This window comes from Ambystoma mexicanum, chromosome 10 (genome assembly GCF_040938575.1).
Source record: "Ambystoma mexicanum isolate Mex_15411 chromosome 10, UKY_AmexF1_1, whole genome shotgun sequence".
Taxonomy (NCBI): domain Eukaryota; kingdom Metazoa; phylum Chordata; class Amphibia; order Caudata; family Ambystomatidae; genus Ambystoma; species Ambystoma mexicanum.
In genome coordinates, this window is record NC_090932.1 from 237,372,381 (window position 1) to 237,399,835 (window position 27,455).

Here is a 27,455-nt window from a genome sequence, read left to right on the forward strand (position 1 = left end):
GGATTTCAATGGCTTTTCCTTGCGCAAGGGGCATTCTTGCGGGCGTAACTGGCGCTGCGGGATGTTCTCTGCGCCAGCGCTCATTATGGCTTGGAAATTCCATGAATACGCATTGCGCCAGAATGCTGTTTAGCGCACACCGCTGGCGCCCGCTGGTGCACAATCCCTCTCTGCGCTGCTCGCGTGCGCTGCCTCTGCGCTAAAATCTATGAATGACCCCGCTTATATGAACAGAAATGTCCACGTGGTAAACCTTTGTCCACAAGAGCGGGTCCATTATAGCCCCCCTGGCCCCAGCTTTTCTCAGCAAGGCCCAGTGTAATGATTGAGATTGTCAGACTTCATTTGAAGTTGTTAACAACATTAATTAGCTCATGGGAGCGAAGTCTGTTGGCTTTGAGCCAAGTCAGAAGTGATCGCTACACTGTTTTTGTTTTCCCTCGGACCATTTAGAATACAGTAATGCAGCATGAAGATTTCAATCTGAACTCCAGTTGCATTTCTGCTTTGCTCCCATTTTCTGTTTTGCTTTTAAATGAGCTTTACCCTTGGCTTTAACATTAGCTTTTCATGTATTGCTATGAAACACACTTGTTGAACAGAGTGCCTTATAAAATCAGCAATAAATACATTGCCATTTCATCATCATATACCTTTATATCGATCCTACAGATCATAAAAGCTGCATACAAAATTCAGTGATTAAAAGGATCGAATATTGATTGCGTGTCCCCTCCTTAAAAAACCCTCTGCAGACCCGTCAAGCCCAACTAACTACTGCCCCATTTCCATAACCCCCTTCCTGGGGAAACTGCTCAAGAAGTTGACCCTAACCCAACTCAACTCTCATACCGAACTTGTTGGCGGTCTACATGACCACCAGTCTGGATTCCGAGCATCCAGAGGCACGGAAACTGCTCTTCTGAACACCTGTGAAGAACTGCTTGCATCTCTAAATTCCAACTCCCCTGCTGTCCTCATCCTCCTTGATCTCGCTTCTGCATTTGACACAGTGAACCATTCCATCCTCATAAAAAGGCTCCATGATACCCTTGGTATCTCGGAGTGGGCACTGGACTGGCTTATCTCCTTCCTAACTGACCGTTCCTCCAAAACCATACTGGGCACTTTCTCCTCCCCTTCTTCTTCCTCCACCTGTGGCATCCCCCAGGGCTCCATTATTTCACCTTGGCTTTTTAACATATACCTTTTTCTGCTGGCCCACCTCATTTCCTCCTTCTCTGCCAACTTCCAGTGCTACGCTGATGACAGCCAACTCTTCTTCAAATTTCCGAATGACACCCTTGCACCCTCCTTCATCCCTGACTGCCTCTCTGCCATCCAGGCCTGGTGCACTGCTAATGACCTCTGCCTCAATGTCAGCAAAACATAGATTCTCCCTGTTGGATCCCCTGCACCCTGCTTCTTCCCTTCACTCTGGCCTTCCTCCATAGGCTCTCCTCCTGCCCCCCTCCTCTGAAGCCAGGAATCTCAGTCATCTTCGACTCCTCCCTTTCCTTCATCCCTCATATTCAGGACATTGTCAAGAAGTCCCACTTTCAGCTCTTCCTTCTCAAAGGAACTCTACCTTTCCTCACCTTCCCCCAGAGACTCAATGTTACCCGGGCTCTGGTTCTCTCCAGGCTAGACGATTGCAACAGCCTCCTCCTTAATATTCCTTGTCCACCCTGAGACCCATCCAGCTAACCCAGAATAGGGCAGCAACACTTATCCTTGGCCACAAGGCCAGGGACCGCATCTTTCCTGCCCTACAAAGCCTTCACTGGCTCCCCGTCTCAACACAGATTAAATTCAAATCCCTCTGCATCATCTACAAGGCTATCTGGGACTGGGGTTCACTTTATCTTCAACGCTTCCTAGACCAAATACTCCCCTTCTAGACTCCTGCGTTCCTCTGGTACAAACTGCCTGCGTGTGAAGTGGTTTGCTAAACAGAGAGCTGGTGGTCTCGGGAGGATAGTTCAGTGGCAACATGCTCACCTTGGAAGCAAGACGACACAAAGTACCACAGGTTCGATCCCTGGGTCTGCTCTTGGAAACCTCTGGGTATTAAGTGCGTCATAAATAACCTATCGCATCATATTATATATCACTTTCCTCAGTGGGCTCCCTCCTCTGGAATAGCGTCCCTCTCCCTCTGCGTCTTGAGCAGGACCTCCTTAAGTTCTGAAAAAGTCTCAAGACCTTTCTCTTTACCTCTTCCTTCTCCTCCTCTCTTTCCTACTAATCATACAGTAGCATGACTGATGTTCAGGGACCTTATGTATCCTCGTGGCCCTGACCCCCCACATCTCTCATTCCCGCCGCTGTCTATTTACTGTACTTACTTAGGCTCACCCTCCCAATGGGAGGTTGCACTTACGTTCTTCTCTTCTCAGCACTTCGCCCTGAGCACTTCTCATGAGCACCACAGCACCTATCCCTCACCCCTCTCCAACCTGCTCTTGCACGTTCTGAACACTCATAGGGCATAGTAGGTGTGTCTCCCGTCCCTTTATTCTCATATGTTTGTATTATTAATTCTATTATTTTCTTTGTTTAATTCATTGTCTTCCTTAGCCTGTTCCCACTCTGTCGCCCTGTGGGCACTTCGAAACAGTTTTGCTACTTGTATAAGCGCCTAACAAATGACCAATAAATAAAAAATAAATAACTTGCATGATTAATATTTTCAGATAAGAGGTGATGTGTAAAATACACTAATAACATGTTATGTTATATATTTTTCATTTATATAGCGCCTTTTGTACCATCGGTATGATCTCAAGGCGCTGGTAGGTTGAACGCCTTCGAGAACCATAGTTCGAGTCAGTAGAGAGAGAGAGAGAGAGAGAGAGAGAGAGAGAGAGAGAGAGAGAGAGAGAGAGAGAGAGAGAGAGTCAAAAGGTGTGTGTTCACCAGATATGTGTGCAGCAGGTGTGGCACTCGTATGATAGCTGCTTCTTAGTGGTAGGTGTGGTGGTTGGGAGATCAGGAGTATGCGTTAGTTCTGGCAGGGAGATACCAGGCTGATTGTGGCTTCGTTAGGCCTCAGGAGAACTCCTAGGCTGGCGGGTGTGCAACCAGCTATGTCTAGTTAGGATGATGGGGTGTCTGTGGCCTGTGTTGGTATGAGAGCAGCTATACCGAATGTGTCATAGTATCGCTGTGTTCTAGTTGAGTGGTGGTGTATAGAAGAGAGTAAGCATGGCGATGTGATATGGTGGTTTTCAGTAGGTGCTTGGGATCGAGCGTCTTCATGCTCCATGCACTCCAATCATTCCATGTACTCCAACCGTTCCATGCACTCGAACCGTTCTATGCACTCGAACTGTTCCATGCACTCCAACCGTTCCATGCACTACAAGCGGTTCATGCACTCCAAGTGATCCAGGCACTCCAACCGTTCCATGCACTCCAACCGTTCCATGCACTCCAACCGTTCCATGCACTCCAACCGTTCCATGCACTCCAACCGTTCCATGCACTCGAACCGTTCCATGCACTCGAACCATTCCATGCACTCCAAGCGTTCCATGCACTCCAAGCGTTCCATGCGCTCCAACGGTTTATTGCGCTCCAACCATTCCATGCGCTCCAAACATTCCATGCCCTCCAACCGTTTCATGCATTCCAACCGTTCCATGCACTCCATCCGTTCCATGCGCTCCGACCGTTCCATGCGCTCCGACCGTTCCATGCGCTCCAACCGTTCCATGCGTTCCAACCGTTTCATGCGTTCCAACCGTTTCATGCGCTCCAACCGTTTCATGCGCTCCAACCGTTTCATGCGCTCCAACTATTTTATGCGCTCCAACTGTTTTATGTGCTCCAAGCGTTCCAAGCGCTCTAAGCGTTCCAAGCGCTCTCAGCGTTCCTAGCACTCTAAGCGTTCCATGCACTCCAACCGTTCCATGCACTCCAACCGTTCCATGCACTCGAACCATTCTTGCACAATGTCCATTCCTTGCCCTCAATCTTTTCCAGGCATTCCAACTGTTGCATGTACTCCCTCAGTTCTATGCACTCCATCTGTTCAATCAATTCCATGCATATCTTCTTGTCCATGCACTTCGTCCGATCGATGCATTCCATCCGTTCCAACTATTTCATCTGTTCCATCCACTTCATCCGTATCACCCACTTCATTCGTTCCACCCATTTCATCTGTTCCACCCACTTCATCCTTACCACCCACTTCATCCTTACCACCCACTTCATCTGTTCTATCGGCTTCTTCCTTCCACATACTTCATCCTTTCACACACTTCATCCTACAGTCAATTAAGCATTCAAAGCTGGCACAACCGTCTTGAGACGAGATAAATATTTAGCTCTCTTTCGCCAAACCTCATAGACATATTTCCCCATACAATGGGCTTCTACTTCATTCGCCCGCGCCAGACATAGGTGTAGAGCCTCATTTACACTTCTTATACATAATTGTTTAAAAAGTAATACCAAATATTTCCTTCTAATATAAGAGTACTCCGGACAGAAAATAATGAAGTGCACTGTGCTTCCAATTACATTTGGACAGAATGGGTAATCTACAGAATTGCTTGAGTTCCACTTGTGCTTCAAACTGGCAAAAGGCAAAATACCAATTTGCAACTTCATATAAAGGACTCTCATAATGTTCAGCTGCATCCTTTCCAAGTACTGTTCAAAGCCAGAGTATACCATACTTAACACATATGCGACCAAGCTAGCTGAGTTTGATATTTTCACATGGGTTTCTCTCTCCCACCTTCTTGCATACCCCTTTTTCAATTGTGTCTTAACATTTCCTGGGATTGATACTGAGTCATGCCAGTAACTTTCCCACCCCATCGCAATCAGCTAATTTCTTATAGCAGCCAGCCAGGGTAAGTCTGAGCCTCCGGGCTGGGATAAAATGTCTTTTACCACCTTTCTATAATTGCCCAGGTTTCAATTGGACCAAAGGCGGGCCCACATAAACACTGGCCACAAATGAAACCAATGCTCTGCAGATCAAGGTCCCAGAATCCTGGGATATTAGGAGCATTTACAGGCAGGCCCAGAATGGATTAAACATGCCTCACAATTCAGCCCCTTACAGGGCTGCTTGTCTAGCTTGGCTCTTATAAATCTGTAATATGATACTCACTGGGCCCGCCCCATGGTCCTGAGTGAATCTAGCCACAGCCACGCAGTGCCTAGTCAAATTGAGTGCTGCCCGGTTCACCTGGTCACTCCATAGGCAATTAGCCTTCATTCTAACCCCCAAGTAATCATTTTGGGTGGCCTTCTCGATCTGATCATCCCTCAGTCTGATTATAGCCGGTCCGATAGCACAGCGAGTAGGAGTGCTCGCTTTGACATCCGTGCAGAGCCTGCTGACACAGGTTCGAATCCCGGCAGGGCCAAACTCAGCCTTCCATCCTTCCGTTATCACCACACACCATGGGTAGTAATAAGCAGTGCTCAGATGCCTGAGGGATTGTAGTGCTATATAAATGCTGAATTAGTAATTAGTATTAGTAATATAAGATGGGAATTTCTTTTTGCCCTGCTTCTGCTAAACACCATTGACTGCGTTTTCAGCACATTCATTCTAAGCCCATTTCCATCACAAAAAGTTTCAAAGATAGCCAATTGTCTACGAAGGCCTGTTGGGGTGAGGGAAAGCAGGACAGCATTGTCTGTGAACAAGAGAATTGGAATCCTCTCGCTCGCCATTGATGGTGCACCAGTGGATTCTGCCAGAAGCGAATCAATAACCCTGCTGATGAACTGGCAAAACAAACTGGGTGCAAGGAGGCAGCCTTGCCTAACTCCAGCTTAAATGTATACTATGGCTGTTGTTTGACCATCCAATTAATGCCTTATGACTGCTCCATTATTAGTATAGAGGGACTGAATTGCTCTCAGAATTCCCAATGGCATGGTCAAATTCATCAATCTCTGCCACAATCTTACTCTGGGAACACTGTCAAAAGCAGTTTTGAGGTTGATAAAAACTGCATAGATGTTCCTGTTCCTCAGTATTACGTGCTTTGTCAGAATCAGATTAAGCCTCATGAATTGATCTATGATGCTGACATTATGCTGGAACCCGGCCTAGAGGTGGTTCAGCACCCCCGCTTTGAGACACGAGGTATCCAAGTGACCCAGCACCGCCTCTGCAAACACCTTGCCTTCCTCATCAAGAAGGAAGATGGGCCTGCAGTTGGTGGGAGACCCTCTGTCTCCCTTCTTGAACTGGGGACAACTATTGCTTGGGTCCATGCATGTCGAGTCCGGGCACCTTCCCCAGTTTCTGGGACAAAAGTGCTGCTGTTATGTCGCTTAAGGACAGCACTAATGGAACATAAGGACAGCACTAATGGAACGTAGCCCTTCTCCCTGGCCCTGTCCGGGACAACACCTCCTGTAGGACTCAAGAACTGTTTCTAATCCCTATACACATTATGAAAGTGGGCACTCCAGGCAACCTCTGAGATACCATTCTGAATTACATTTTGTTCACTGGATTTCACTGCCCACACACACACTGTGCCAGAATTCTCTAGTTACCAATTTTAGAAGCCTGAAGGAGATTATCCCATAGCCGATCAGAAAACTATGTTTTCTTCAGCTTCAGCAATTTGCTGTATGCCACCCCTGAATTGGCCAGTGTCCTTTTACCCCCTCCCCTAACCCCTTTGGCATCCTCAATCAATACTTTTTTTCAGTGCAACACTCTCCATCATACCATGGCTTTTTGCATACTGACTTGTGCACAGTTGGCATATCATCAACAACCTCCTCAATCAATGGGAGAATATTTGCATAAATGTGTGGTAAGTTTGCTTCTAAATCAAGTGAACACCACTTTATGACACGTCTGGCTTCCCCCTTTTGCTAGCATCCCCACTTAGGCCGAATAAAGTCCCTGGGACAGATAAAACTACAGGGTCATGGTCGCTTTCTGGTCTTTTCATCACCTTAATGTCCAGTAGGTGTTTCCATCGTTCAATATGCACCAGAATGTAATCAATTGAGGTACATTTAGAACCAGACCCAAACAATGTTTTTGCTGGTCTATCACTCAAAAATCTGTCATTACATACCCTGAGGCCTAGAGACAAAAACACACTGGCTGCCACCTCAGCGTATCTATATTTCCTCTTAGAGCATGTTGCCTCCAGCTCCTCAATACCACATCTTGCATCCTCCTCCTAAGTAAGCCCCATCATGTTCACAAGCGGTTCAAACTGGAGGTTCAGGTCACCCATTATGATGATTTTTACCGGGCCTTTCTGATTTTCTCTCCATTGGGAGAACCCTTCCTCCAGCATTGAAAACATGGAGTTACCAACAGCAGTTCCATATCGATTATACCGATTCATACGCAGAAGTTTTGACCCATCAAGGCAGGATTCATACAAATTGACATAAATAATGCCCACTACTAGGGTGCCCCCCTTCTCCTTTATTGCACGGATAAAAAAAAGAGGCAAAGGCCTGGATATTATGGGCCACAAGAGATCAAGTTTTTTGCATGGCAACTATATCATGGGAGTACACCAAATCTAACCAGATTAGATCTTCCATATATTTCTGAAGGCCTGCAATGTTCCAAGACATCAAACGCTGGAAACCAGCTGAAACATTCAAGGGGATTACAGATTGCATCAGGGGTGGTTATCAGGGACAACCTCATGATTTAATGAGGAGGGCTTGCTCTGCGGGCCACCATCTGTCAGTCAATACCCCCGACACTGATAAATTTGGATTGCCCCTGTCTTCCACTTCCTTTAGGCCCAGAGAATCCCCTCCCACTATAGCCGTCGCCCCCAGGGCTCCAAACGATGGCCCCACTGCTAGGGCACTCAATCTAACACCAATGCCAGGTTTGAGCACAACAATTGGCCCTTATATTAGATCCCTTCTTGGATTAGATGGAATACACAATGAAATGGGGGCTGCTCTCTCACTCGATGCCACACAACTGTCTTTTGTACTGGGTATACCACCTGTAGACCAGGGATTATTAGCTCCATCTTCAACCTGCTAGGACGCACGGTCCTCTGCTCCATAGCTAACAGCCCCTCAACCAGTACATTCCATTTTAAGTCCACTCTGATAAAATCTTGGGACAAAGTATGGGGCAAACATAAACATCCGATTATATCACTCCTGATGATTGAAAAACAGCCCCTCTTCGATCTCAACCACTAACATACTTAGCTAATCAAGCCTTCTGCAGAATTCTGATAATGGCTTTGAACTCTAGGGACATTGGTCAGAAAGAAATAGGAGTTGCATTGCTGTGCAATAGACAAATGCCTAGAGACTGGGGGGGGGGGTGAGTGTTCTCCTTCCGGTCCATCTCTCTTGGCACCTCCCTCAGATTTGGTCGGGGGAAAAGGAGATAGCTCCTCGGAGGGCAGGGTGGGTGGAGGGGCCCATCCTCCGGGTGTCCCTCCTACAGGATCACTCTCCTGCTACTTCCAAATTAATCAACCACTTCCCCCAAAGGCACCCAGATCTTGCTGGAACTCAGCCAATGTGCCTATTAGGCGCTTCAACCACTTTTGACAATGTTTCCAGGGCCATTTTGACCTGCTGCACGCTATGTATAAGATTTAAAACCTACTCGCGCTTGCTTGCCATACATGGGGGGGTACTGGGCTTCCTGATTGGGTCCACCCCGGCTGTTGCCGGAGTCATACCCCTATCCTCCTTTTCCTACGGATCTCATAGTCACCTTAGTATGGGCTCCCCCAGCCCTTACCCCACTCCTACCCCCAGGTTTGTTTAATGTACCACCCAAAGCTTCTGTTCATTTCTTGGTATAGAAGCTGCCAGTTCATCCCCCAGGAGATTCAAGAGTGAGAACCTGTTTGACAGAGGAACCAGTGTTGCCACGAGTGAGCCCCCTTTCCCATTATAATAAAGGAGCAGAGGACGTTCTATACCACTATTGGGTGTTGTATTGGATTCGATTGGTATCACATAACTCCTTCCCTCGCTCTGTGTTGGGGGTTTGGTACCTCATAGCCTGGCAAGATCATACCCACCTGCAACAACACAGGTAGCAGGGCCTTTACAGCATCAAGGGCACAACTCGCTTTCTCCCTCATTTGCCATTTCATGTATCAGAGCAATCAATGACAACATGAATAAGAACCCTCAGTCCCACCAGCGTGCCACTCTTCCTATGTGTTGGGAACTAGCAGAAATACCTGTTCTCCAAGCGGGTTCTGTAGACAGACATGATAGCACTGATCCTGCAGATCGCTATTCCAATTCGCTTGTCGATTGATGTGCTTTGCACCCTGAAGTAAACTGCACTGAGAATGGGTTTGTGTGGCTGTCTGACATACCCCAGAGCAGACCTTGGGGGAGTTAAGAGTTGGTGTGCTGCTGCATACTTGGACCTTCTGCACTTTCTCCAAACCTGTGGTGTGGTGCAGTTCATTGTGGTGCATTGCGGTGCAAATATCTTGGAAACTGTGCATTCTAGGGCCTGTATCTCAACTTTTGTTCTTGTGTCAGGACCGGTGCTTCTATGACCACATCGATTTGTGCAGATTTCAGGCAACCGTCTCACGTGTGAAGGTGCTGATGTCCGGGAAAGCGGTGGGGTGTCCAAATGTTATGTTGCTTTTCATATATCTACCTATCTGTAAATATGTAATGTATGTAAGTTAAGTCATGTTCTGACTATACCACTGTACCTCTCTATGCCATTGTACATAACTAATTGGATGTAAGCTACTGTGCACATTGTAAGATAAGTGTATGCACATATGTAACTTGTAAGACTAGCGCCCAGATGCCTCAGGGCTTGGTGCACTCTACAAATAATAAACTGAACCAAACTAATGTCTGGAGGGTCTTAACAAGTAACTATGTAAAATGTTGTGCAGGTTGGTGAAATGGTGTGGAATTTTATAAAGAACCAAGCTTTGCCAAGCCATAAACCCAAAAACAAATGTTGACTTGTGCTGAAATCCAGGGAACGGGGTGGGGTGTCCAAATGTCATGTAGCCAATTATGTCTGGAGGGTCCAAACAGCCTGCTACGCAAAATGTGGTGCAGATTGGTGAAATAGTATGTATTTGTATAAGGAACAACTCTTCGCCAAACTACAAACCCACAAACAAATGTCGACTTGTGCTGAAATCCAGGGAAAGGGGTGTGGTATCCAAATGTCATGTAGCCAGTAATGTTCGAAGGGTCCTAACAGGCAACTATGCTAAATTTGGTGCAGATTGGTAAAATGGTCGTGGAATTGAATAAGGAACAACGCTTTGCCACAAATCGTGCCACAAGCAAATGTTCACTTATATATATATACATATATATATATGTATATATTTCAAGTAAGAACGGCAACAAAAGAAAACTGTTCAGGGGAGCAGCACTCCACATACAAAAGTGTTCCAATTGTCAAGTAGTAATGACGGGTAACCAGCAGCAAACACTGCAATGCCGGTTGTACGTTTTAAAACAACCTTTATTTTTCTTTTGCAGCAATTAAAAAATCCATTTAGTTCTCCCAGTGAGAGTTTTCTTGCCAGACGGCAGCCTGACGCGTTTCGCCACTACCCAGTGGCTTGTTCACAGTCACTCATCACCACAGTAAGTTCGTTTTTATAAAAAAACACACACCTCAGTGAAAAACATAGGAAAGGTGACTTAGAAACTCAACATGATGGCTGTTAGCCATTTTGGCTTGGGCTACTAGTAAAGTAACTCCCAATGTGACCTGTTTAGTACATATTACACAGGCCAAACCCGGCTTTTAAATCGAAGCAATGCAAACACAAATTCTGGCATTTGGATATTAACGTTTTTGTTTTTAAACTAGGCAATTGCATATTGCACAATCCATGATTGATAAGGCCATGCCTAGTTGTACGTGCTACAGTATTATTTACATAGTGTTTATGGACATTTTTAGTTTTGACATGTTACTCCAATTTCGAGACCATGAATAGTTTCACCAGGTCATTAGTAATGAATAAGTTAATCATCATTTATGTATTTTAAAGAACAGTATTTGCCAAGTGCACAGGCAGGGAATAAGCTCTACCCTTGGTCATAACAAAGTTAATATATTGCCCAGAAATCTGCAAAAGTACTTGCAAACAGAGATAGTATTTCAATATGTGTATCACCAAATCTATGAAAATATGGATGATTCAAATCAAAGTCTCAGTTAGTAAACAGTGTTGTAAGCATGTAAAGTGCATAGTGCATATCCAATGTATTCAATGATATTTCCATATACATTGGTGTTTTTTATGTGCACAAAAATGCATTCCTATGATAATAATAGTTTCACATTAAAGAAAACAATAAAGTGCATAGTGCAAACTACTAACATTGTATAAAATGCTTTCATACGATGAAGGTATTTTTGCATAAAACCACACAGAGAGCAGATTTTCTAACAGTATCACATATATACAAAAACTACCTTAAGTAATACATTAGCAATAATGCATTCCTATATTGGCTATTCCGGGCATAATAACATCAAAATTAGTATAAGGGAGAAGCATGTTCTAAAGGGCCAAGTGCATATATAAAACAAAAAACTAACAAAGTCCTTACACTAAGCTGATATTCGAATCACACTATTTAAAAACATCAGATACCTTAAAAATGTATAAGAGATACCATTACTCCAATATCATGCCATAATTGTGTTGTCAACAATTAAAATGCCTCCTTATGTACACTGATTCGCCAAATCAATTAAATATTTGAGTCAGATTATAAGTCACCATACAAAATGAAAGATAAAAAGTGATAAGTAAAAAAGGTAAGAAGGAAACCTTCGCACAGGAAGTCAAACATATTCGGTTACAATATAAGGTTATTAAAATAGATGGGCTGCATGGGGTACTGAATCATATAAAGTATAGTCCTTATGTCCCCAAAAAGGTGTAGAGCTCCTCATCAATATTATGTCCCACTGGGGTCTTACTCTCGAAGTCTAAAATATATTTAGTCTCTTCTTGTCGGAGTATTCTCTCATTATCACCTCCCCTGGGACCTGGAATGACCTTATGTATGCCAAAAAACGTAAGATGGGCCGGGTCGGCATTGTGCATTTCTGAAAAATGTTTGGCCATGGGCAGTCCTTGTTAATAATGGCTCTAACGTGTTGCAAGATACGTACTTTGAGCTTGCATTTAGTACTTCCCACGTACCATTTGACATATATATATATTTATTTAGTTAATGTATTTATTGAGTATTTATAAGGTGCCTGTAAATGGTGTTTCAAGGCGCCACAATACAAAAGGGGCGGGGGGAAGGAAGAAGCATACAATAATGGTCTTATTAGGCCATGTGTCATTTGGATTGTGCAAGTGCTATAACAAGAAGTGCAGGGGGTAGGAGTTGGGAGGGGGAGTGCAGTTCGGGCGGAAGGGATAATGCTAGGGTGGGAAGGGAAGTGCAGGCAGAGAGGAGGGATACATGTGCACGGGGGGAGTAAGGGAAGGGGAAGAAGGGCCCCAGGGGCTAGGGGAGTGGTAAGGGGAGGCCAGGTAGGCAAGTGCCAGAGGTTGCAGGGAGTGAAGTTTACATACTAAAATGTGAGGACGGGTGGACCAGACTCGGTAGGGATGCACACCCTGCCAGTCGGGGGAAGGAGGCCCGGAAGGGCAAGTGCAGGTTTAGGGGCGGGGGGGATAAGGGAGACTGGGGTGCTGGGGAAGACTGTGCGAGGAGGGCCTGTTACCCTGTTAGAAGGGACCACGCAGCCAGTCAAAATGCCAGAGGGGGCATTAGCACGGGTGGGGGAGAGGGATGGAAGAAGAGAAAAGGAGGGTCTTGAGAAGGGCAGGGAGGCCATTCCGTAGGGCGGGTCTTACGGAACATAGAGATCTTCCTCCCACTCTCTGCTTGTAGAAGCATCTGAGCTGCAGAGATTTGGAACTAGAAGACCGAAGGGCTCTAGCAGGGGGATATTTAGGGAGAAGGAGTTAGATGTAGTGGGGTACCAGGCCCCAGAAGGCCTTGTGGATGATGCAGAGGCTCTTGAACTTGATCCTCACAGCCACCGGGTGCAAGTGGAGAGATTTTGGGGCTGGAGAGATGCAGTCCCTGGGCTTGAGGCCAAGGATAAGTCTTGCAGTCCTATTCTGGATTAGTTAAATGGGGGAAGGGTTTGGTCAACAAAAACTGGCTTGGCTGCTATACACAGACGATTTAGTTCTGTTATCACAAACACCTAGGGTTTTGCAGAATCTGCTATCAAAACCCGAAGAATATGCAAAAGACAGCAACCTTCTGATTAATATAGGGAAAACACAAGTTGTCATATGTGGGGCAAACGTGGGGAAGAAATCGAACATATCTCAATGGAAATTACAACATTTGAATCTAATGGTTGTAGAGCAGTATACATATTTGGTTGTGCTGTTTAGTGGCAATATTGCTAGTTCCACTTTCCAGACAACCATTGACTTGAAACTCAGACACTTAACTTCACAAGCTAAGACTCTAGCCCTTAAAAAGGGCAAGTTCTCATACTCCCACATTATGATGTTCTTTCAACAAAAAGTGATCCCCATTATTACATATGGGGTGGAAGCAATGTTGCCGTGGAATCCTGCTAAATGGGAGACACTTGAAAGTCGTTTTTGGAGGGCCATTTTGAAACTTCTTAATTGTGTACCTATGGTCTTGGTGAGGTTTGAATTAGGTTCAGTCTCCTTAGCTACACAAGGTGGCCTGGAGAATATGTGCCTTTTTCAGAAAATGCATGTTGGGTGTTGAATCGCAAACTGTACTGAGTACTGTGGCTTGTTATCCGTTGACTTCAAGAGACAAATTTCCATCTACGTGGAGAAACAACGTGTTGGACATTATCACTTATGCTGACCTAACAATTGATGAATTAATAATGAATCCAGACAAAGTCAAGCTGAAATTGTACGGATATGATTGGGTGTGTACAAGAGAGAAATGTACTACATACCGAGATGTTAATCTGCTAATGTTTGGTCAAATAATAATAATAATAATAATTTCGCATTTATATAGCGCTACGAACTGTCATTTATCGACCTCGGAAGGATGAAAGGCTGAGTTTGGCCCTGCGAGTGCTCTACTCGCTGTGCCACTTGACCGGCCTTAAAGTTAGGACAGATGGCGTATTATCTAATGCGCTGGCCATCTTCACATTTTTGCAATCAGTATTTGAGACTGAGGATGAAGTTATAGCCCACAAATGAAATATGCGCCAGAATAAGTCTAATACCTAAGGGAATGAGTTTTTGCCGCTTTTGTAAAGACATCAAGCATAAAGAAACTACACAGCATTTGAAGACAGAACGAGAACTGTATTTGAAGAATCTCATGGGTTTGACATGCACTGAGAGTAGTGATGACATTTGGCAAGCTCTTTTTGCCACTATGAGAATGTCGGTTACAATCGCCCTAGTACAGTTCTTGCATATGGTTCTATCGCCAACAATTAGTCAAAATAACCATCAAAACACTGCAACCAGTGGCAACCTATTTACATAAATGATGATTGGCGGTCTCATTCCGTTTCCTTTCACCAAAATCTGTACTTATTTTTTTTCATTTTATCCTATTTGTTGTTATAATGAAATAATGTACTTCTAAGAATATATGTGAATGTTTTAATTTGATATCAAATTATATGTCAATATGAATTGTAAGATAAACATTTTTGAAAGGTTGATTTTGTCAGCCAACCAAAATAAAAAATAAAAAATAATAATAAATGGGGGAAGGGAGGATAAAGGTAGATTGAGAAAGAGGCTATTGCAGTAGTCCAGCCTAGGGAGGACTAGAGCATGGAGACATTTAGTTTCTGGGGGAAGGTGAGGAAAGTGAGAATGCCTCTGAGGAGGTGCAGCTGAAAGTGGTCCGCGATGTGAGCAGAGAAGGTGAGAAAGGAGTTGAAGATGACACAAAGGTTTTTAACCTCACAAGAGGGTGAGGGGAGAGTATCCATAGAGGGCGGCCAGATAGTAAGAGGGAAGAAGAGAGCAGGGGTCCCAATGAGAAGGATTTCTGTCTTACTGGCATTAAGGCAGAGATTTTTAGCAGAGACCTATGCCTGAATAGCACTCAGCCAGGCAGGAATGAGAGAGGAAGAAGAGGAGCCAGTGGAGGGAAGCTTGAAGGAGAGCTGCGTGTCATCTGCATAACACTGGAAGTGAGGGGAGAAGGTGGAGATCAAGTGAGCCAGAGGGGCAAGGTAGATGTTGAAGAGCCGCGATGAGAGGATAGAGCCCTGGGGGATGCTGCAGGTGGAAAGTGTGGTAGAGGAGAGAAAAGGGCCACGTTGACCCTGGGACGGTCGGTCAGAGAGGAAGGAAGTCAACCAGTCCAGTGCCAGTTCAGTGTCGCCAAGTGTATCATGGAGCCAGATGGCATAATTGACCCTGTTAAAGGCAGAGGAAAGATCAAGAAGGAGAGTTAGAATCACAGGTGTTCAGCAGAGCAGTTTCCATGCCAATGTTTGCTCTGAAGCGAGACTGATGGTCATGGAGACTACCAACAGATTCAGTGTGGTGGATCAGTGCGGAGATGACCAACTTCTCCAAGAGTTTGTTCAGGAAGGGTCGACAGAATGCTTTTTGAGGAGAGGGTGCACAAGGGTGTGCTTGCGGAGTAGTGGGAAGGAGCCAGGGGCAAATTTGTGATTGCAGAAATCAGCCAAGGCTGGGGCAAGAGAGGCAATGGTGTTCTTGGTAGATCTGGGGGAGCAAGGGAGCACCTGCTTGGAGGAGATTTTCATAGAGATGACTTATTTACAGACCTCATCTGGTGCTTTGGGTGAGGAGGAGGAGAGTAGGAGGGAAGAGGAGAGGGGGGCAATGAGCGGGTGAGGGAGGCTGGATGGGACTAGTGGAGAGTGAGGACAGGATGTCCTGAGATTTGGTTATGAAGTGGGAGGCCAGTGCAGTGCAGAGGGCCAGGGATGGCAGAGATGAAGTGGAGGGAGACTGCAGTGGGATTGGTGAGTTCCTTGCAGATTTTGAACAGTTTAGCTGTGTTGTTGGTGGCCCCAGAGATACAAGCTTGGATATGGACCCTCTTCTTCGTGCGGATGGAGAGTTTGTATTGTCTTTGGAGCAGGCAGCTGGCCAGTCTGTCAGTGGATGTGCTAGAAGCCTGCCACTTTCGTTCAGCAACTCTGCACTTGCGTTTCTGAGAGGCTGGATTGGAGTCATACCAGATGTTGCACTTGGAGGCAGGCTTCATGCGGATCCTCATGACGAGGGCAAGGATGTCCAGGGTTTTGGAGATTGAGAAGTGAAGGTTAGCAAGGGCTGTGATGATGTGAGAGTCAGTGGCTTGAGTGAGAGGGGGAATGAAAGTGGCGGCAAAAGCAGCACCTGACACTTGCATCATCAGTCAAATGGGGGGATGGAGACTGGCAGTGTGGGCAGAGGCTTAGCCAAGGGAAGCTAGAGATCATGTGTGAGGACAGGAGAGTATGATCAGACCAGGAGAGAGGTGTGGTGAGAGGGTTGAAGATGGGGATTGGCAGGCTAATAATTGTAACAGACTAAATAGCACTGCAACCTAGGAAGAGGGCACCTTTAGTAAAGCAGCATGTTTTGGGGTTGAGAGAGCACTTTGGCTTAGGCCTTCAGGAAATGTTTCCCACTTTATAGCATTCTACAAGTTTTTATCTAAAGTTGGGGTCAGGTCTTTCCGGGTTAACAGTTGTTGCTCCATGACTTGAGGATTGTGCTTGAAAAATTCTTTGATCATATTTAAAAACTATAAAATACTAATCAAAACACAAATTTAATCTCTGTTAAAATGTCTGCATTAAGATTGACCTACCTATTAAAAAAACAACTTATACCAAGCTTGGTAGAAGATGAGAAACAGCTGAAGTGCAAGCGGCTCTCATTATCCTGCCACCCTCTTCTTGCACAGTATTAGTAACCCCCTATACAGTATGGTCTAACTCTCTGTAACAAAGTCCCATGCCTGGTGTTTGGGTCATCTAGTAGGGTGGTCAAGGAAGCAGGGTGCCTCTCCGAGCTAGTGGATGATGTGCTTGGGGTAGTATGGGGAGGAAGACATTGTCACCCCCACTTAGTCCCCACTCTTGTACAGGGGACCACTGGATAGATCAACACAATGCTAGTGGTCCTTTAAGACACTGACAATGGGATTGGAAAGATCACGGATTCCCAAAGTAGCTTAGCAGTTGCCCATGAGGCAACAGTAAGGCAACCTCCAAGTGCAAAGAAAGAGTATATGAACACATTGTTCTTGGAATTCGTCCTTCGCAAGCGCTCACTGTGCAGATCGAGGCAGATGTGGCACCACTCAGATTGCTCAGCACTTGTGCGCATGCATGAGAATACACACTGTCCCAATCCAAGATGGCAGATTCTGCTTCCAACAAGCAATTTGGAAAATCTCTATAAAACCTATGATTAAATGTCTGTTAGAAGAAGATCAATCAGCTACAGAGGATCATGAAAATCATTAAAAAACTCATGTGAAAACACTCCTAATCCTGGGGAAGTGCATATCGGGGTGTCAAAATCTGTGCAAGGAAAGGCAGTCTGTGGGTGTTTGGAGGCGGTCTAGAGATGAATGTAGAATGAGTTGGCAATTTAACAGAGAGTTGGTAGAAGGAGGTTGGGATAAAAGAAGAGGAAGCAGAGGAGAATGGAGGTGAGAAGGGGCAAAGGTAGAGCATAAACAAGTGGCAGGTGGAGAGCACAATATGGTGGCAGGATAGAATATGGTGGAAGAAAGAGAGCATGAAAAGTTGACAGGAGGAGAATAACAGGTGGCAGGAACAAGTATCTAAGGTGGTAGCAGGAAGAAACCAGCATACTCAGACATGGGAATGCAAAGAAATATGTAGGATAAGCCCAGGAGCAGTGAGCACAAGAAGGAACAAGAACTTGCACATCCCCCGAGGCAAGGGGCGGGGGGATATGGCCCCAATTCTAAGGAGTTGAGTCCATGGTGGTTGGAGGAACTAGCATGGCATCCAGGAGGGCCAGAGAAGAATTAGAAACCAGCTACAGAGTGTAGGCAGCAGGACTACCAGGGAGGGCAGTGATAAAACCCTTGAGCACCTCTGTGGAAGCAGCAGATGGGAGGTTGTTGTTTCCTTGCCTACACCTTCAATCAAATGCCCATCTGCTTCTACAGATCATTCACTTAACTAAAGTGTATTCACTGAATTTCAAGGGATTTGTGATGCCATACCTTATCCATGGCCTACTTGCCATGGGCCCTGCCCACTCTGAAACAATTTGCAAGAAGACCGTGGCCCACTATGAACATTGGTCATGTCCTATGGCCATTGCCCAGATCTCCCTCATTAGTATATAACTGGTTCCACCTTCGGCCACAGTTGCTGTCCATTCTGCAACAATTCTGATAAAATATCATGCCCTGGCTAGATCATTGCTAGTAAATAGCTTTGTGCCACTGGATATGTCCCCTTGGCCATGGCCACTGTGAACATTGCACCAATTAGGCTAATTTAGCATCACGCATTGGACCTGGCCTTGTCCCTCTGTACTCCGCCCCCTCTCCTTTCATTCCTGTAGTTTCTTTCCCAGATACTTTCCAGCAGAAACATACTCGCGATCACCCTGATGTCTGCCTGCATTGCTGCAATAAGGTTTTCCAATGACTCTGACAATGCACAAATGCTTGATCATTAATGTCTTCCCCATCCCCTCTGTTCACCCCTCCTCCCTTGTAGGTTCCTTCCCCTTCCTTCCACTCAGTAAATCCCTCCTAAACGTCTCCATTTATTTCCTTTCCATTTGTGCCCTTTATTTTAATTGCATTTTACGATTTTCTCACAATAATCCAGCAGAATTTCCTTCTTTGGTAAGGCAAACATGGTTTGACTTAAGCCAGGCTCTTCAGCCCTCTCCAAATGGCCCAACTACCATTTGATGCTCCTTCACCCTCACCACCCCTATGCTTAATTGGAACCATCCCTTTCCTTTCTTCAAATATCTTTTTGAGCCCATCTCTTTTTCACTTTCACACAGAATCACTTAAATTCAGAAAAAAGAAAAACGGTGGCTTTTAATTTCAGAAAAGCCTTAATGCTGCAATGCACTATGCATATAGAAAAGCTTTTTGGGTCCAGGTACCCCATTCTCCACCAGTACTTTTGCAAAAATACTGAGCAGATTCACACCAAACCAATAAAAATGAATATCTGCAATGCTTTGTGTTCATGTGTTCTTATGTGGCACAAATCCATGTAGTGGTTTTAGTTGTGTGTTTGTTCAAATGAAGCGCCTTTTTCTCTGTGGGAAAAGGATTGCGAATATGGTCAAAACTTCTTTTTTTCTTGACTTAACCTTTGAAACGTTTCATGAATTTTTCCTAAAGTTTGATTGCTGTTAAAATGATGTAGGTGAGTAGTAGAGTGGGATATCTTTCATGAAGCATTTCCAGTGACAGTGGCTCAGCCCCTTTAACATGCCCCTGAACCCCAATAAATGTGATTGAACCTCTATAATTGTAATGCCCCCAAAATATTATGTATACATGTTATATAAACTCAATAAGAACCCTGCTGTAGTGTATATAACATTTGATAGAGATGTATCTGAACCCCTACAAATTTAATTGAACCCCAATAAATTTGATGATCCATCAAAAAAACAAAATTATTTAAATGTGATATGAATTGTATATACATTTGATAAGAATTCCAATGAGTTTGATATAAAAATGTAATCTAAATTTACCTGAACCTCTATACATTTTGACCGGGAAAACATTCAGACTTCTCGGGGCTATCCAGCATGGTGTCAAGGAAACTGTAATTAAGAACTGCTGCAGTTACGACAAGGAGAAAACAGTCCCCCACAGCCCGAGCGATCCCTTTGATAGTTATTTACCTTATTGCCTTAGGACTAGATACAACAGTCTTGATGCAGTGGACAACTCTGAAACTTTGATGGCGGACCATGAAGATCATGAGCTCAATGACAATATATGTACACTTTCTGTGCACAGTCAGCCGCCTCTCATCGCCACCGTCATGGGGTGGTCTTTTGGAGATGTCATTCAAGACACTCAGGCGAGTACAGCCGAAGATATAGCTAATTTGCAGATGGCTAACAATGCTGATGCTGTGGTTATCGAGCAGCCTATGGGCAAAGAACCCACACTATCATGTCTAGATATGCAACATGCTGAAATGGAGTCTGAAGGCAATGGATACAAGTCTATGATCATGCATAATGATGGAGTTGAGGTGGGGGAGAGGGACCCTGACCCTCTCAACATTTGTGTAATACAGAAGGACATATGGATCGTCGATATCAGATGTTGTGCCAGCCAGTAGGTATATTTTTAAAGCAAATGTTTGACGCCTAACCCAGAGTTTAAACCATGTGTTTGTTTTTGTCTAAAACCTCTAGCTGACAAAATGGATGGCAATGAGGAGAGCCACGCTGTAGCAGACACTGTCAATGTTTACTGTGTTTTCTGTTAAAAAAGGAGCTATATTAATGACAAGTACAATACAGTGCAAATCAATTTAAAAATGCAGGGAATCTCAATAATAGACTGTGCAAGCAATGTATCTCGATAATGTAGACCGTTAGTGTTAAAGACTATGCGGTCACAAAAGTTGCGACCTTGGTCGATATTCTTGCCATTCAGAGCTTCACAGCCATAGTGTTGAAAATGTGTTTCAAATAACACATTCATAGATGGAGCACCAGGCATAAAATTGATGATCTGCAGCAGGAGGCTCATGAATGTTTGCAAATATCCCATACAGATAAATCGTTATGTAAAATATGCTACATGTTGAGCCCTAAACGTCTTGTAAAAATGATAAGTCCAATATAGCCTTTAACCCAACTAAGGGTTGGGAAAAGGGAGGAACAATGAGTGTCTAAAATGTTGTGGGCTATACAAGTGGCATATAAGCCCCTTTGAAAATAAAGCAGTTTAGAAGTGGATGTCTGCTGTGTATTAGACGTATAAATGAGAAAACTGTTTGCAAGTTGGGGGATAAAGTATATTTAGGCCATTACAACAGAGAAATGTGCATGGTGCCCCGTAAACTGACCTATGAAGATTGAGAATGTATATAATTTACATGCATTTAGGCTTATTTGCAGGAAATAAAATAATAATGTCTTTTGGGAAGCTGGCAATTTAATGTGAATCTCGCCATTGGATGTGTACAGCAATTCAATTAATGTTGGCTTTACTTAAAGAGCTTCTAGGCAGTATATCCCCTAGGATGTTGTGTTATCTGCAAACATGAGAGAAAGCGGGGGGAGGAGACCCTGTTGGTGGTTGTGCTGGACCTGAGGTATCTTGACCAGTTATGGTAGTACGTAAGGCCCTAAGTGAATGATGAGTCTCACTACTTTGATTGAAAAGCAGTGATGATTTATTGGCATAAGACCACCGCGGGCATACAAATGTGAATGTAACAATGTTCTTTGTTTCGCAAACATATATTTCAACAGATGCCACCCTACAATGGACATCTACTGGTGAAATCATTACAAAGGGGGTTTTGACAATTTAAGGATACCTGTGGAACTTTGATTGAAGCTGGCAGTGTACAACATGCAACATAATTTCCTAGCCATTAAAGGATATTGACTATTTGATAAGGACCTTTATGAATTTATATCAGCCACCAGTATATTGTGTACATTTGCTTATCGACGCAGTGAATGCAGAGTGTGTATGAAGTAATTGAACATACTGCAGAATTTGAAGCCCGATTGATAGCTACACAGCAGCATACACCCCCAGATATTCAATGTAAATAAAAATCTGATGTTGTAAATGTCAATATAAATCTGTATTTTGTAAAATGTAGTTGTGTCTTTATGTCCAACAGCTATGGGATGAACATGTCCTGCGTAAAGCTGTCCAAAAGATATTACGATGAAGTGGGTGTTGATATTTATGGTGGTATTGAGGGATTGTATCGTAAAATGAGAACTGGTGGTGAGAATGTGTCAAGAGCGCTGCCAAGACGTGGCTTTCTGATCAGGAATCTTACATGCTGCACAAGTCAGAGGCATATAGCGAACACATACATCTGAATGGGCAGTAAATTCACATCATACACGTATCAAATCAGCTATAACACAACAATAATAGAATAAAAGGTACAAAGTAGTGGCGTCACAGTATATCAAGATGGTGCAAAGCATCAATGCGGGGTTTGGGAGGACTCCTTCCCTGAGGAGATTTCGTCTAGGCCATGGAGGTAACTGTTGAAGGCAGTCCAAATGTTCTTGGGCCGAGATCGCTCTGGTATCGTGACAATAAACTCTTCCTCACAGTTGCGAGACCAGGTAAGTAGGTTTAGCCATTTCTGGAATGAGGGGGGAGAGGGGCTCTTCCAGTTCTGTAGAATACATTTTTTAGCCACAATAGAGCCCACATTCAAAAATGTGGCCATACATTTAGCCCCATCCGTTTGCCACATCCCAAACAGAACTCCCATTGGCTCTGGGTCAACAGGAGTGTCGCAGATCTCAGTTAGTGTCTCCAGAATCTTGCCCCAGAATTCCGTAAGCATCGGGCACCCCCAGAACATGTGTAAGTGACAGGCGTCTTCCGCATCACAGCGAGTGCAAAGTTGCGAGTTGGTTCAAGCAAACCTGGAGATCTTATGTGGAGTATAGTACAGCCTGTTAAGTAATTAGTATTGTATGGTGCGATAGCGAAAATCAAGGGAAACTCTGCTAGTGTGTGAACACATCTTCCCCCACAGATAATCCGTGAGTTCCAGTTCCAGTTCGGTCGCCCAGTCGTCCCGGGCCCTAGAGGATTGGGGCGGGGCACCCAGTAGCAATATCTTGTACAGTGAGGAAATCACACCACGGGCGCCACCTGCGTTGACAATGTAAGCAATCCCGTGGGACTCCAGGGGGTCCTTGGGGAAGTCAGGCCAGGCGGCGCGAAAGGCGGCACAGAGTCTATAATATTGCATAAGTTCTAGAACTGAACCAGAGTGGCCAGGTCTCCAAGTCTGTGGCATAATGAATTGCCCATCTGGGTAAAAGTCTGTTAGGGCGTGGTACCCCAGAGTCTCCCAATGATGCGCCAGGGCCAAGTCATGTGTAGGTTCCAGCCCGGGGAATCGCCGGGCGGGGAGCCACTTCTAGTACGGGTGGTGGTCGGCACCAGACTTAAATGATCGCCCCCAGGCGTGTAAAGTGGTATGAACTGGAACAATAGGGGAATCCGGCTCATATTGTTGGTGCAGTATTAGTGACATAACATTGATGCTCGCAGCCGCCAGAGCTTCCAGTTTTACATGGGGGGGGGCAGGGTACCAATAAGAGGCAAATTGTGCCTGAGCTGCGATCCAGTACCGCATCATGTCAGGGGCAGTGAACCCCCCTTTATCATACGGAGGTGTCATGTCGGACTATTTTTTCCGTACTGCCCCAGAGGGCCATAAGAAGTCCGAAAACATTTTAAACAACGAATGACCATGGCCTCTGATATCGATCAACAATGGCAGCCTGATCTTAAGGATATGAGCCAGTTCCAGGGAGACAATGGGCCTCATTACAAGTTTGGTGGTAGCCATGCCGGTAAAACCCCCAGATATTCAATGTAAATAAAAATCTGATGTTGTAAATGTCAATATAAATCTGTATTTTGTAAAATGTAGTTGTGTCTTTATGTCCAACAGCTATGGGATGAACATGTCCTGCGTAAAGCTGTCCAAAAGATATTACGATGAAGTGGGTGTTGGTATTTATGGTGGTATTGAGGGATTGTATCGTAAAATGAGAACTGGTGGTGAGAATGTGTCAAGAGCGCTGCCAAGACATGGATTTCTGATCAGGAATCTTACATGCTGCACAAGTCAGAGGCATATAGCGAACACATACATCTGAATGGGCAGTAAATTCCCATCATACACGTATCAAATCAGCTATAACACAACAATAATAGAATAAAAGGTACAAAGTAGTGGCGTCACAGTATATCAAGATGGTGCAAAGCATCAATGCGGGGTTTGGGAGGACTCCTTCCCTGAGGAGATTTCGTCTAGGCCATGGAGGTAACTGTTGAAGGCAGTCCAAATGTTCTTGGGCCGAGATCGCTCTGGTATCGTGACAATAAACTCTTCCTCACAGTTGCGAGACCAGGTAAGTAGGTTTAGCCATTTCTGGAATGAGGGGGGAGAGGGGCTCTTCCAGTTCTGTAGAATACATTTTTTAGCCACAATAGAGCCCACATTCAAAAATGTGGCCATACATTTAGCCCCATCCGTTTGCCACATCCCAAACAGAACTCCCATTGGCTCTGGGTCAACAGGAGTGTCGCAGATCTCAGTTAGTGTCTCCAGAATCTTGCCCCAGAATTCCGTAAGCATCGGGCACCCCCAGAACATGTGTAAGTGACAGGCGTCTTCCGCATCACAGCGAGTGCAAAGTTGCGAGTTGGTTCAAGCAAACCTGGAGATCTTATGTGGAGTATAGTACAGCCTGTTAATAATTAGTATTGTATGGTGCGATAGCGAAAATCAAGGGAAACTCTGCTAGTGTGTGAACACATCTTCCCCCACAGATAATCCGTGAGTTCCAGTTCCAGTTCGGTCGCCCAGTCGTCCCGGGCCCTAGAGGATTGGGGCGGGGCACCCAGTAGCAATATCTTGTACAGTGAGGAAATCACACCACGGGCGCCACCTGCGTTGACAATGTAAGCAATCCCGTGGGACTCCAGGGGTTCCTTGGGGAAGTCAGGCCAGGCGGCGCGGAAGGCGGCACAGAGTCTATAATATTGCATAAGTTCTAGAACTGAACCAGAGTGGCCAGGTCTCCAAGTCTGTGGCATAATGAATTGCCCATCTGGGTAAAAGTCTGTTAGGGCGTGGTACCCCAGAGTCTCCCAATGATGCGCCAGGGCCAAGTCATGTGTAGGTTCCAGCCCGGGGAATCGCCGGGCGGGGAGCCACTTCTAGTACGGGTGGTGGTCGGCACCAGACTTAAATGATCGCCCCAGGCGTGTAAAGTGGTATGAACTGGAACAATAGGGGAATCCGGCTCATATTGTTGGTGCAGTATTAGTGACATAACATTGATGCTCGCAGCCGCCAGAGCTTCCAGTTTTACATGGGGGGGGCAGGGTACCAATAAGAGGCAAATTGTGCCTGAGCTGCGATCCAGTACCGCATCATGTCAGGGGCAGTGAACCCCCCTTTATCATACGGAGGTGTCATGTCGGACTATTTTTTCCGTACTGCCCCAGAGGGCCATAAGAAGTCCGAAAACATTTTAAACAACGAATGACCATGGCCTCTGATATCGATCAACAATGGCAGCCTAATCTTAAGGATATGAGCCAGTTCCAGGGAGACAATGGGCCTCATTACAAGTTTGGTGGTAGCCTTGCCGGTAAAACCGGCAGGCTGCTGCCAAACTTGATATTTTTTCCAGCACCCACAAATGGGCAATTACCAGGTCATTACGGCCCTGCCAGACCCTGTAATTGCCCATTTGTGGGTGCCGGAAAAACAATGCTCCCCATCCGACATGCTGTGCTCGCGAGTGCCTTTCTGCCCGCCAGGTCCAACCTAAAATGGAGCCAGTGACCCCATTGGGGTATATGTGGACAGCTCTTCCATTGTATAGGGAGAAAATCATGAAATACCATAAGATGTGGGTGGGCGAGATCAGGGGGGTTTGTTTCAGCCATGGCCAGAACAGGGGACCAACGACACAGACGTACTGGTTCATATGTACACATCCCTAGCAGCCAAATATAAGGGGAAGAAGTTAAATAACAGAAAGGAGGTGTTGGAACTATGTAAAATGGTAGAGGATTTAGAAGATGCCCCATCTGACCCTATGAAGACTGTGGGCGATGTGAATAGTGTGTTTTTTGCAATATTGGGAGAACTGGCAGATGATATTTGGGCTAAAGCAAAGTATCCCGGGATGCGATTAGGGGATGACAGTCACAATGGGGCCCATTTTAATGATATCAGGGCACAGGTGTGGGTGGAGCTGTGGTGCGTATATCCCAATATGGTAGATCACCAGTCAATAATGCAACATAGTATGCAGGATGATGGTAACCCAGCTCAGTATATCTTATAAATACAAGAGATGTGGAGGACAGAAATGGGTGAACCATGGCACCAGTCAATTGAATTTCTCCATTTTGTTGTCAAGAACTGGCTCCCCAAAGAAGTACATAAATCACTCGATAAGATAGTGGGGATTGAAGCGAAGGGGTACATCATTGTAAGCGATTGAAGGGGAAGTAAAAGGAAATGGCACAGAGGGTACAAACAGAGGAAGCAAAACTAGTGCAAAAAAGGTTAGCAAAACTATCAGTGGATGGGGCAGTAGTAGCGGCACTGCAAGAAGGGCAGACAGAGCACAGGGCGATCCTGGGAGAAGTACAAGCGGCACCCGCATGCGCAAGTGGATACGACTGGAACGGTGGGTGTCAGCCACAGTATCAGGGATGGCCCCCAAGGAGGTATCACCAGGGGAGAGGGTGGTTTGCAGGACCCTGGGGAGGAAGGGGTAGTTTTGGTGGGATATTCCTAAGTTGGGGGAACACGGGACAATATTGGACATGTGGGAGAATGGGTCATTTCTTATGGGAGCTTAGGAGAAGAGGGGCATTTCCCTTTGTCAGGTGAGGTAATGGACACACAGGGGTTTTTTGGGGCAACACAATCAGTTCCATTTACAGAAACGCTGCCTATTAAGGTAAGTAACATGATGGAATGGGCCCCATTGTTGTTTTCAACGGCATCCCATGTCAACCTGTTAGAGAGAGACGCGCTCAGTAAACTAAAAATAACCATCTCCTTAACTGAGAGAGGGGTGGTGTGCTCCACCTCAGAATATGCTACGTAAGGGTAATATTGATTATATACTCATTAGGGAATGAAGCAGTAGCTAGAGGAATACCAGTGCACCCATATCTGTTAATTGTCTGGGGCTACAGTATTGTTGAATGCAGTGCTGAATGTACACAAGCAATCTTTGAGAGTGCCATCATTTTGTTTAGACCAGCCCAGCTCCAGGAACAGGTTGCAGGGATTATCATCACGCTCGATTTAAAAGGGGTGGTGTCAAACGAGAAAATGGTCCTTATAGGGACAGATGCCGAGGGAGGAGAATGGCGTGCAGTTCTGGTCATTGAGCCAGCCCAGCCCCTCAGAGAAGTCACAGACAATATATTATTTGCCCAAAGTAATATAGCGCAAGTGCCTGACAATTTGTGGACAAGTAACCCCCACGATGTGGAGCTGTTACGAAGTGTTGCACCAATACTCATTGTGCTTAAACTAGGCACGGTATTGCCCAGAGTTAAACAGTACCCATTGTCTAAAGAAGCTGAGGAGGGAATACATGACACCATCATGGCTCTCCTACACCAAGGCATTATTTTGCAGTCCAATTCTCCTTGCAACATGGCTATATATGCTGTCAAAAAATCCCCACATGAGCAGTCCA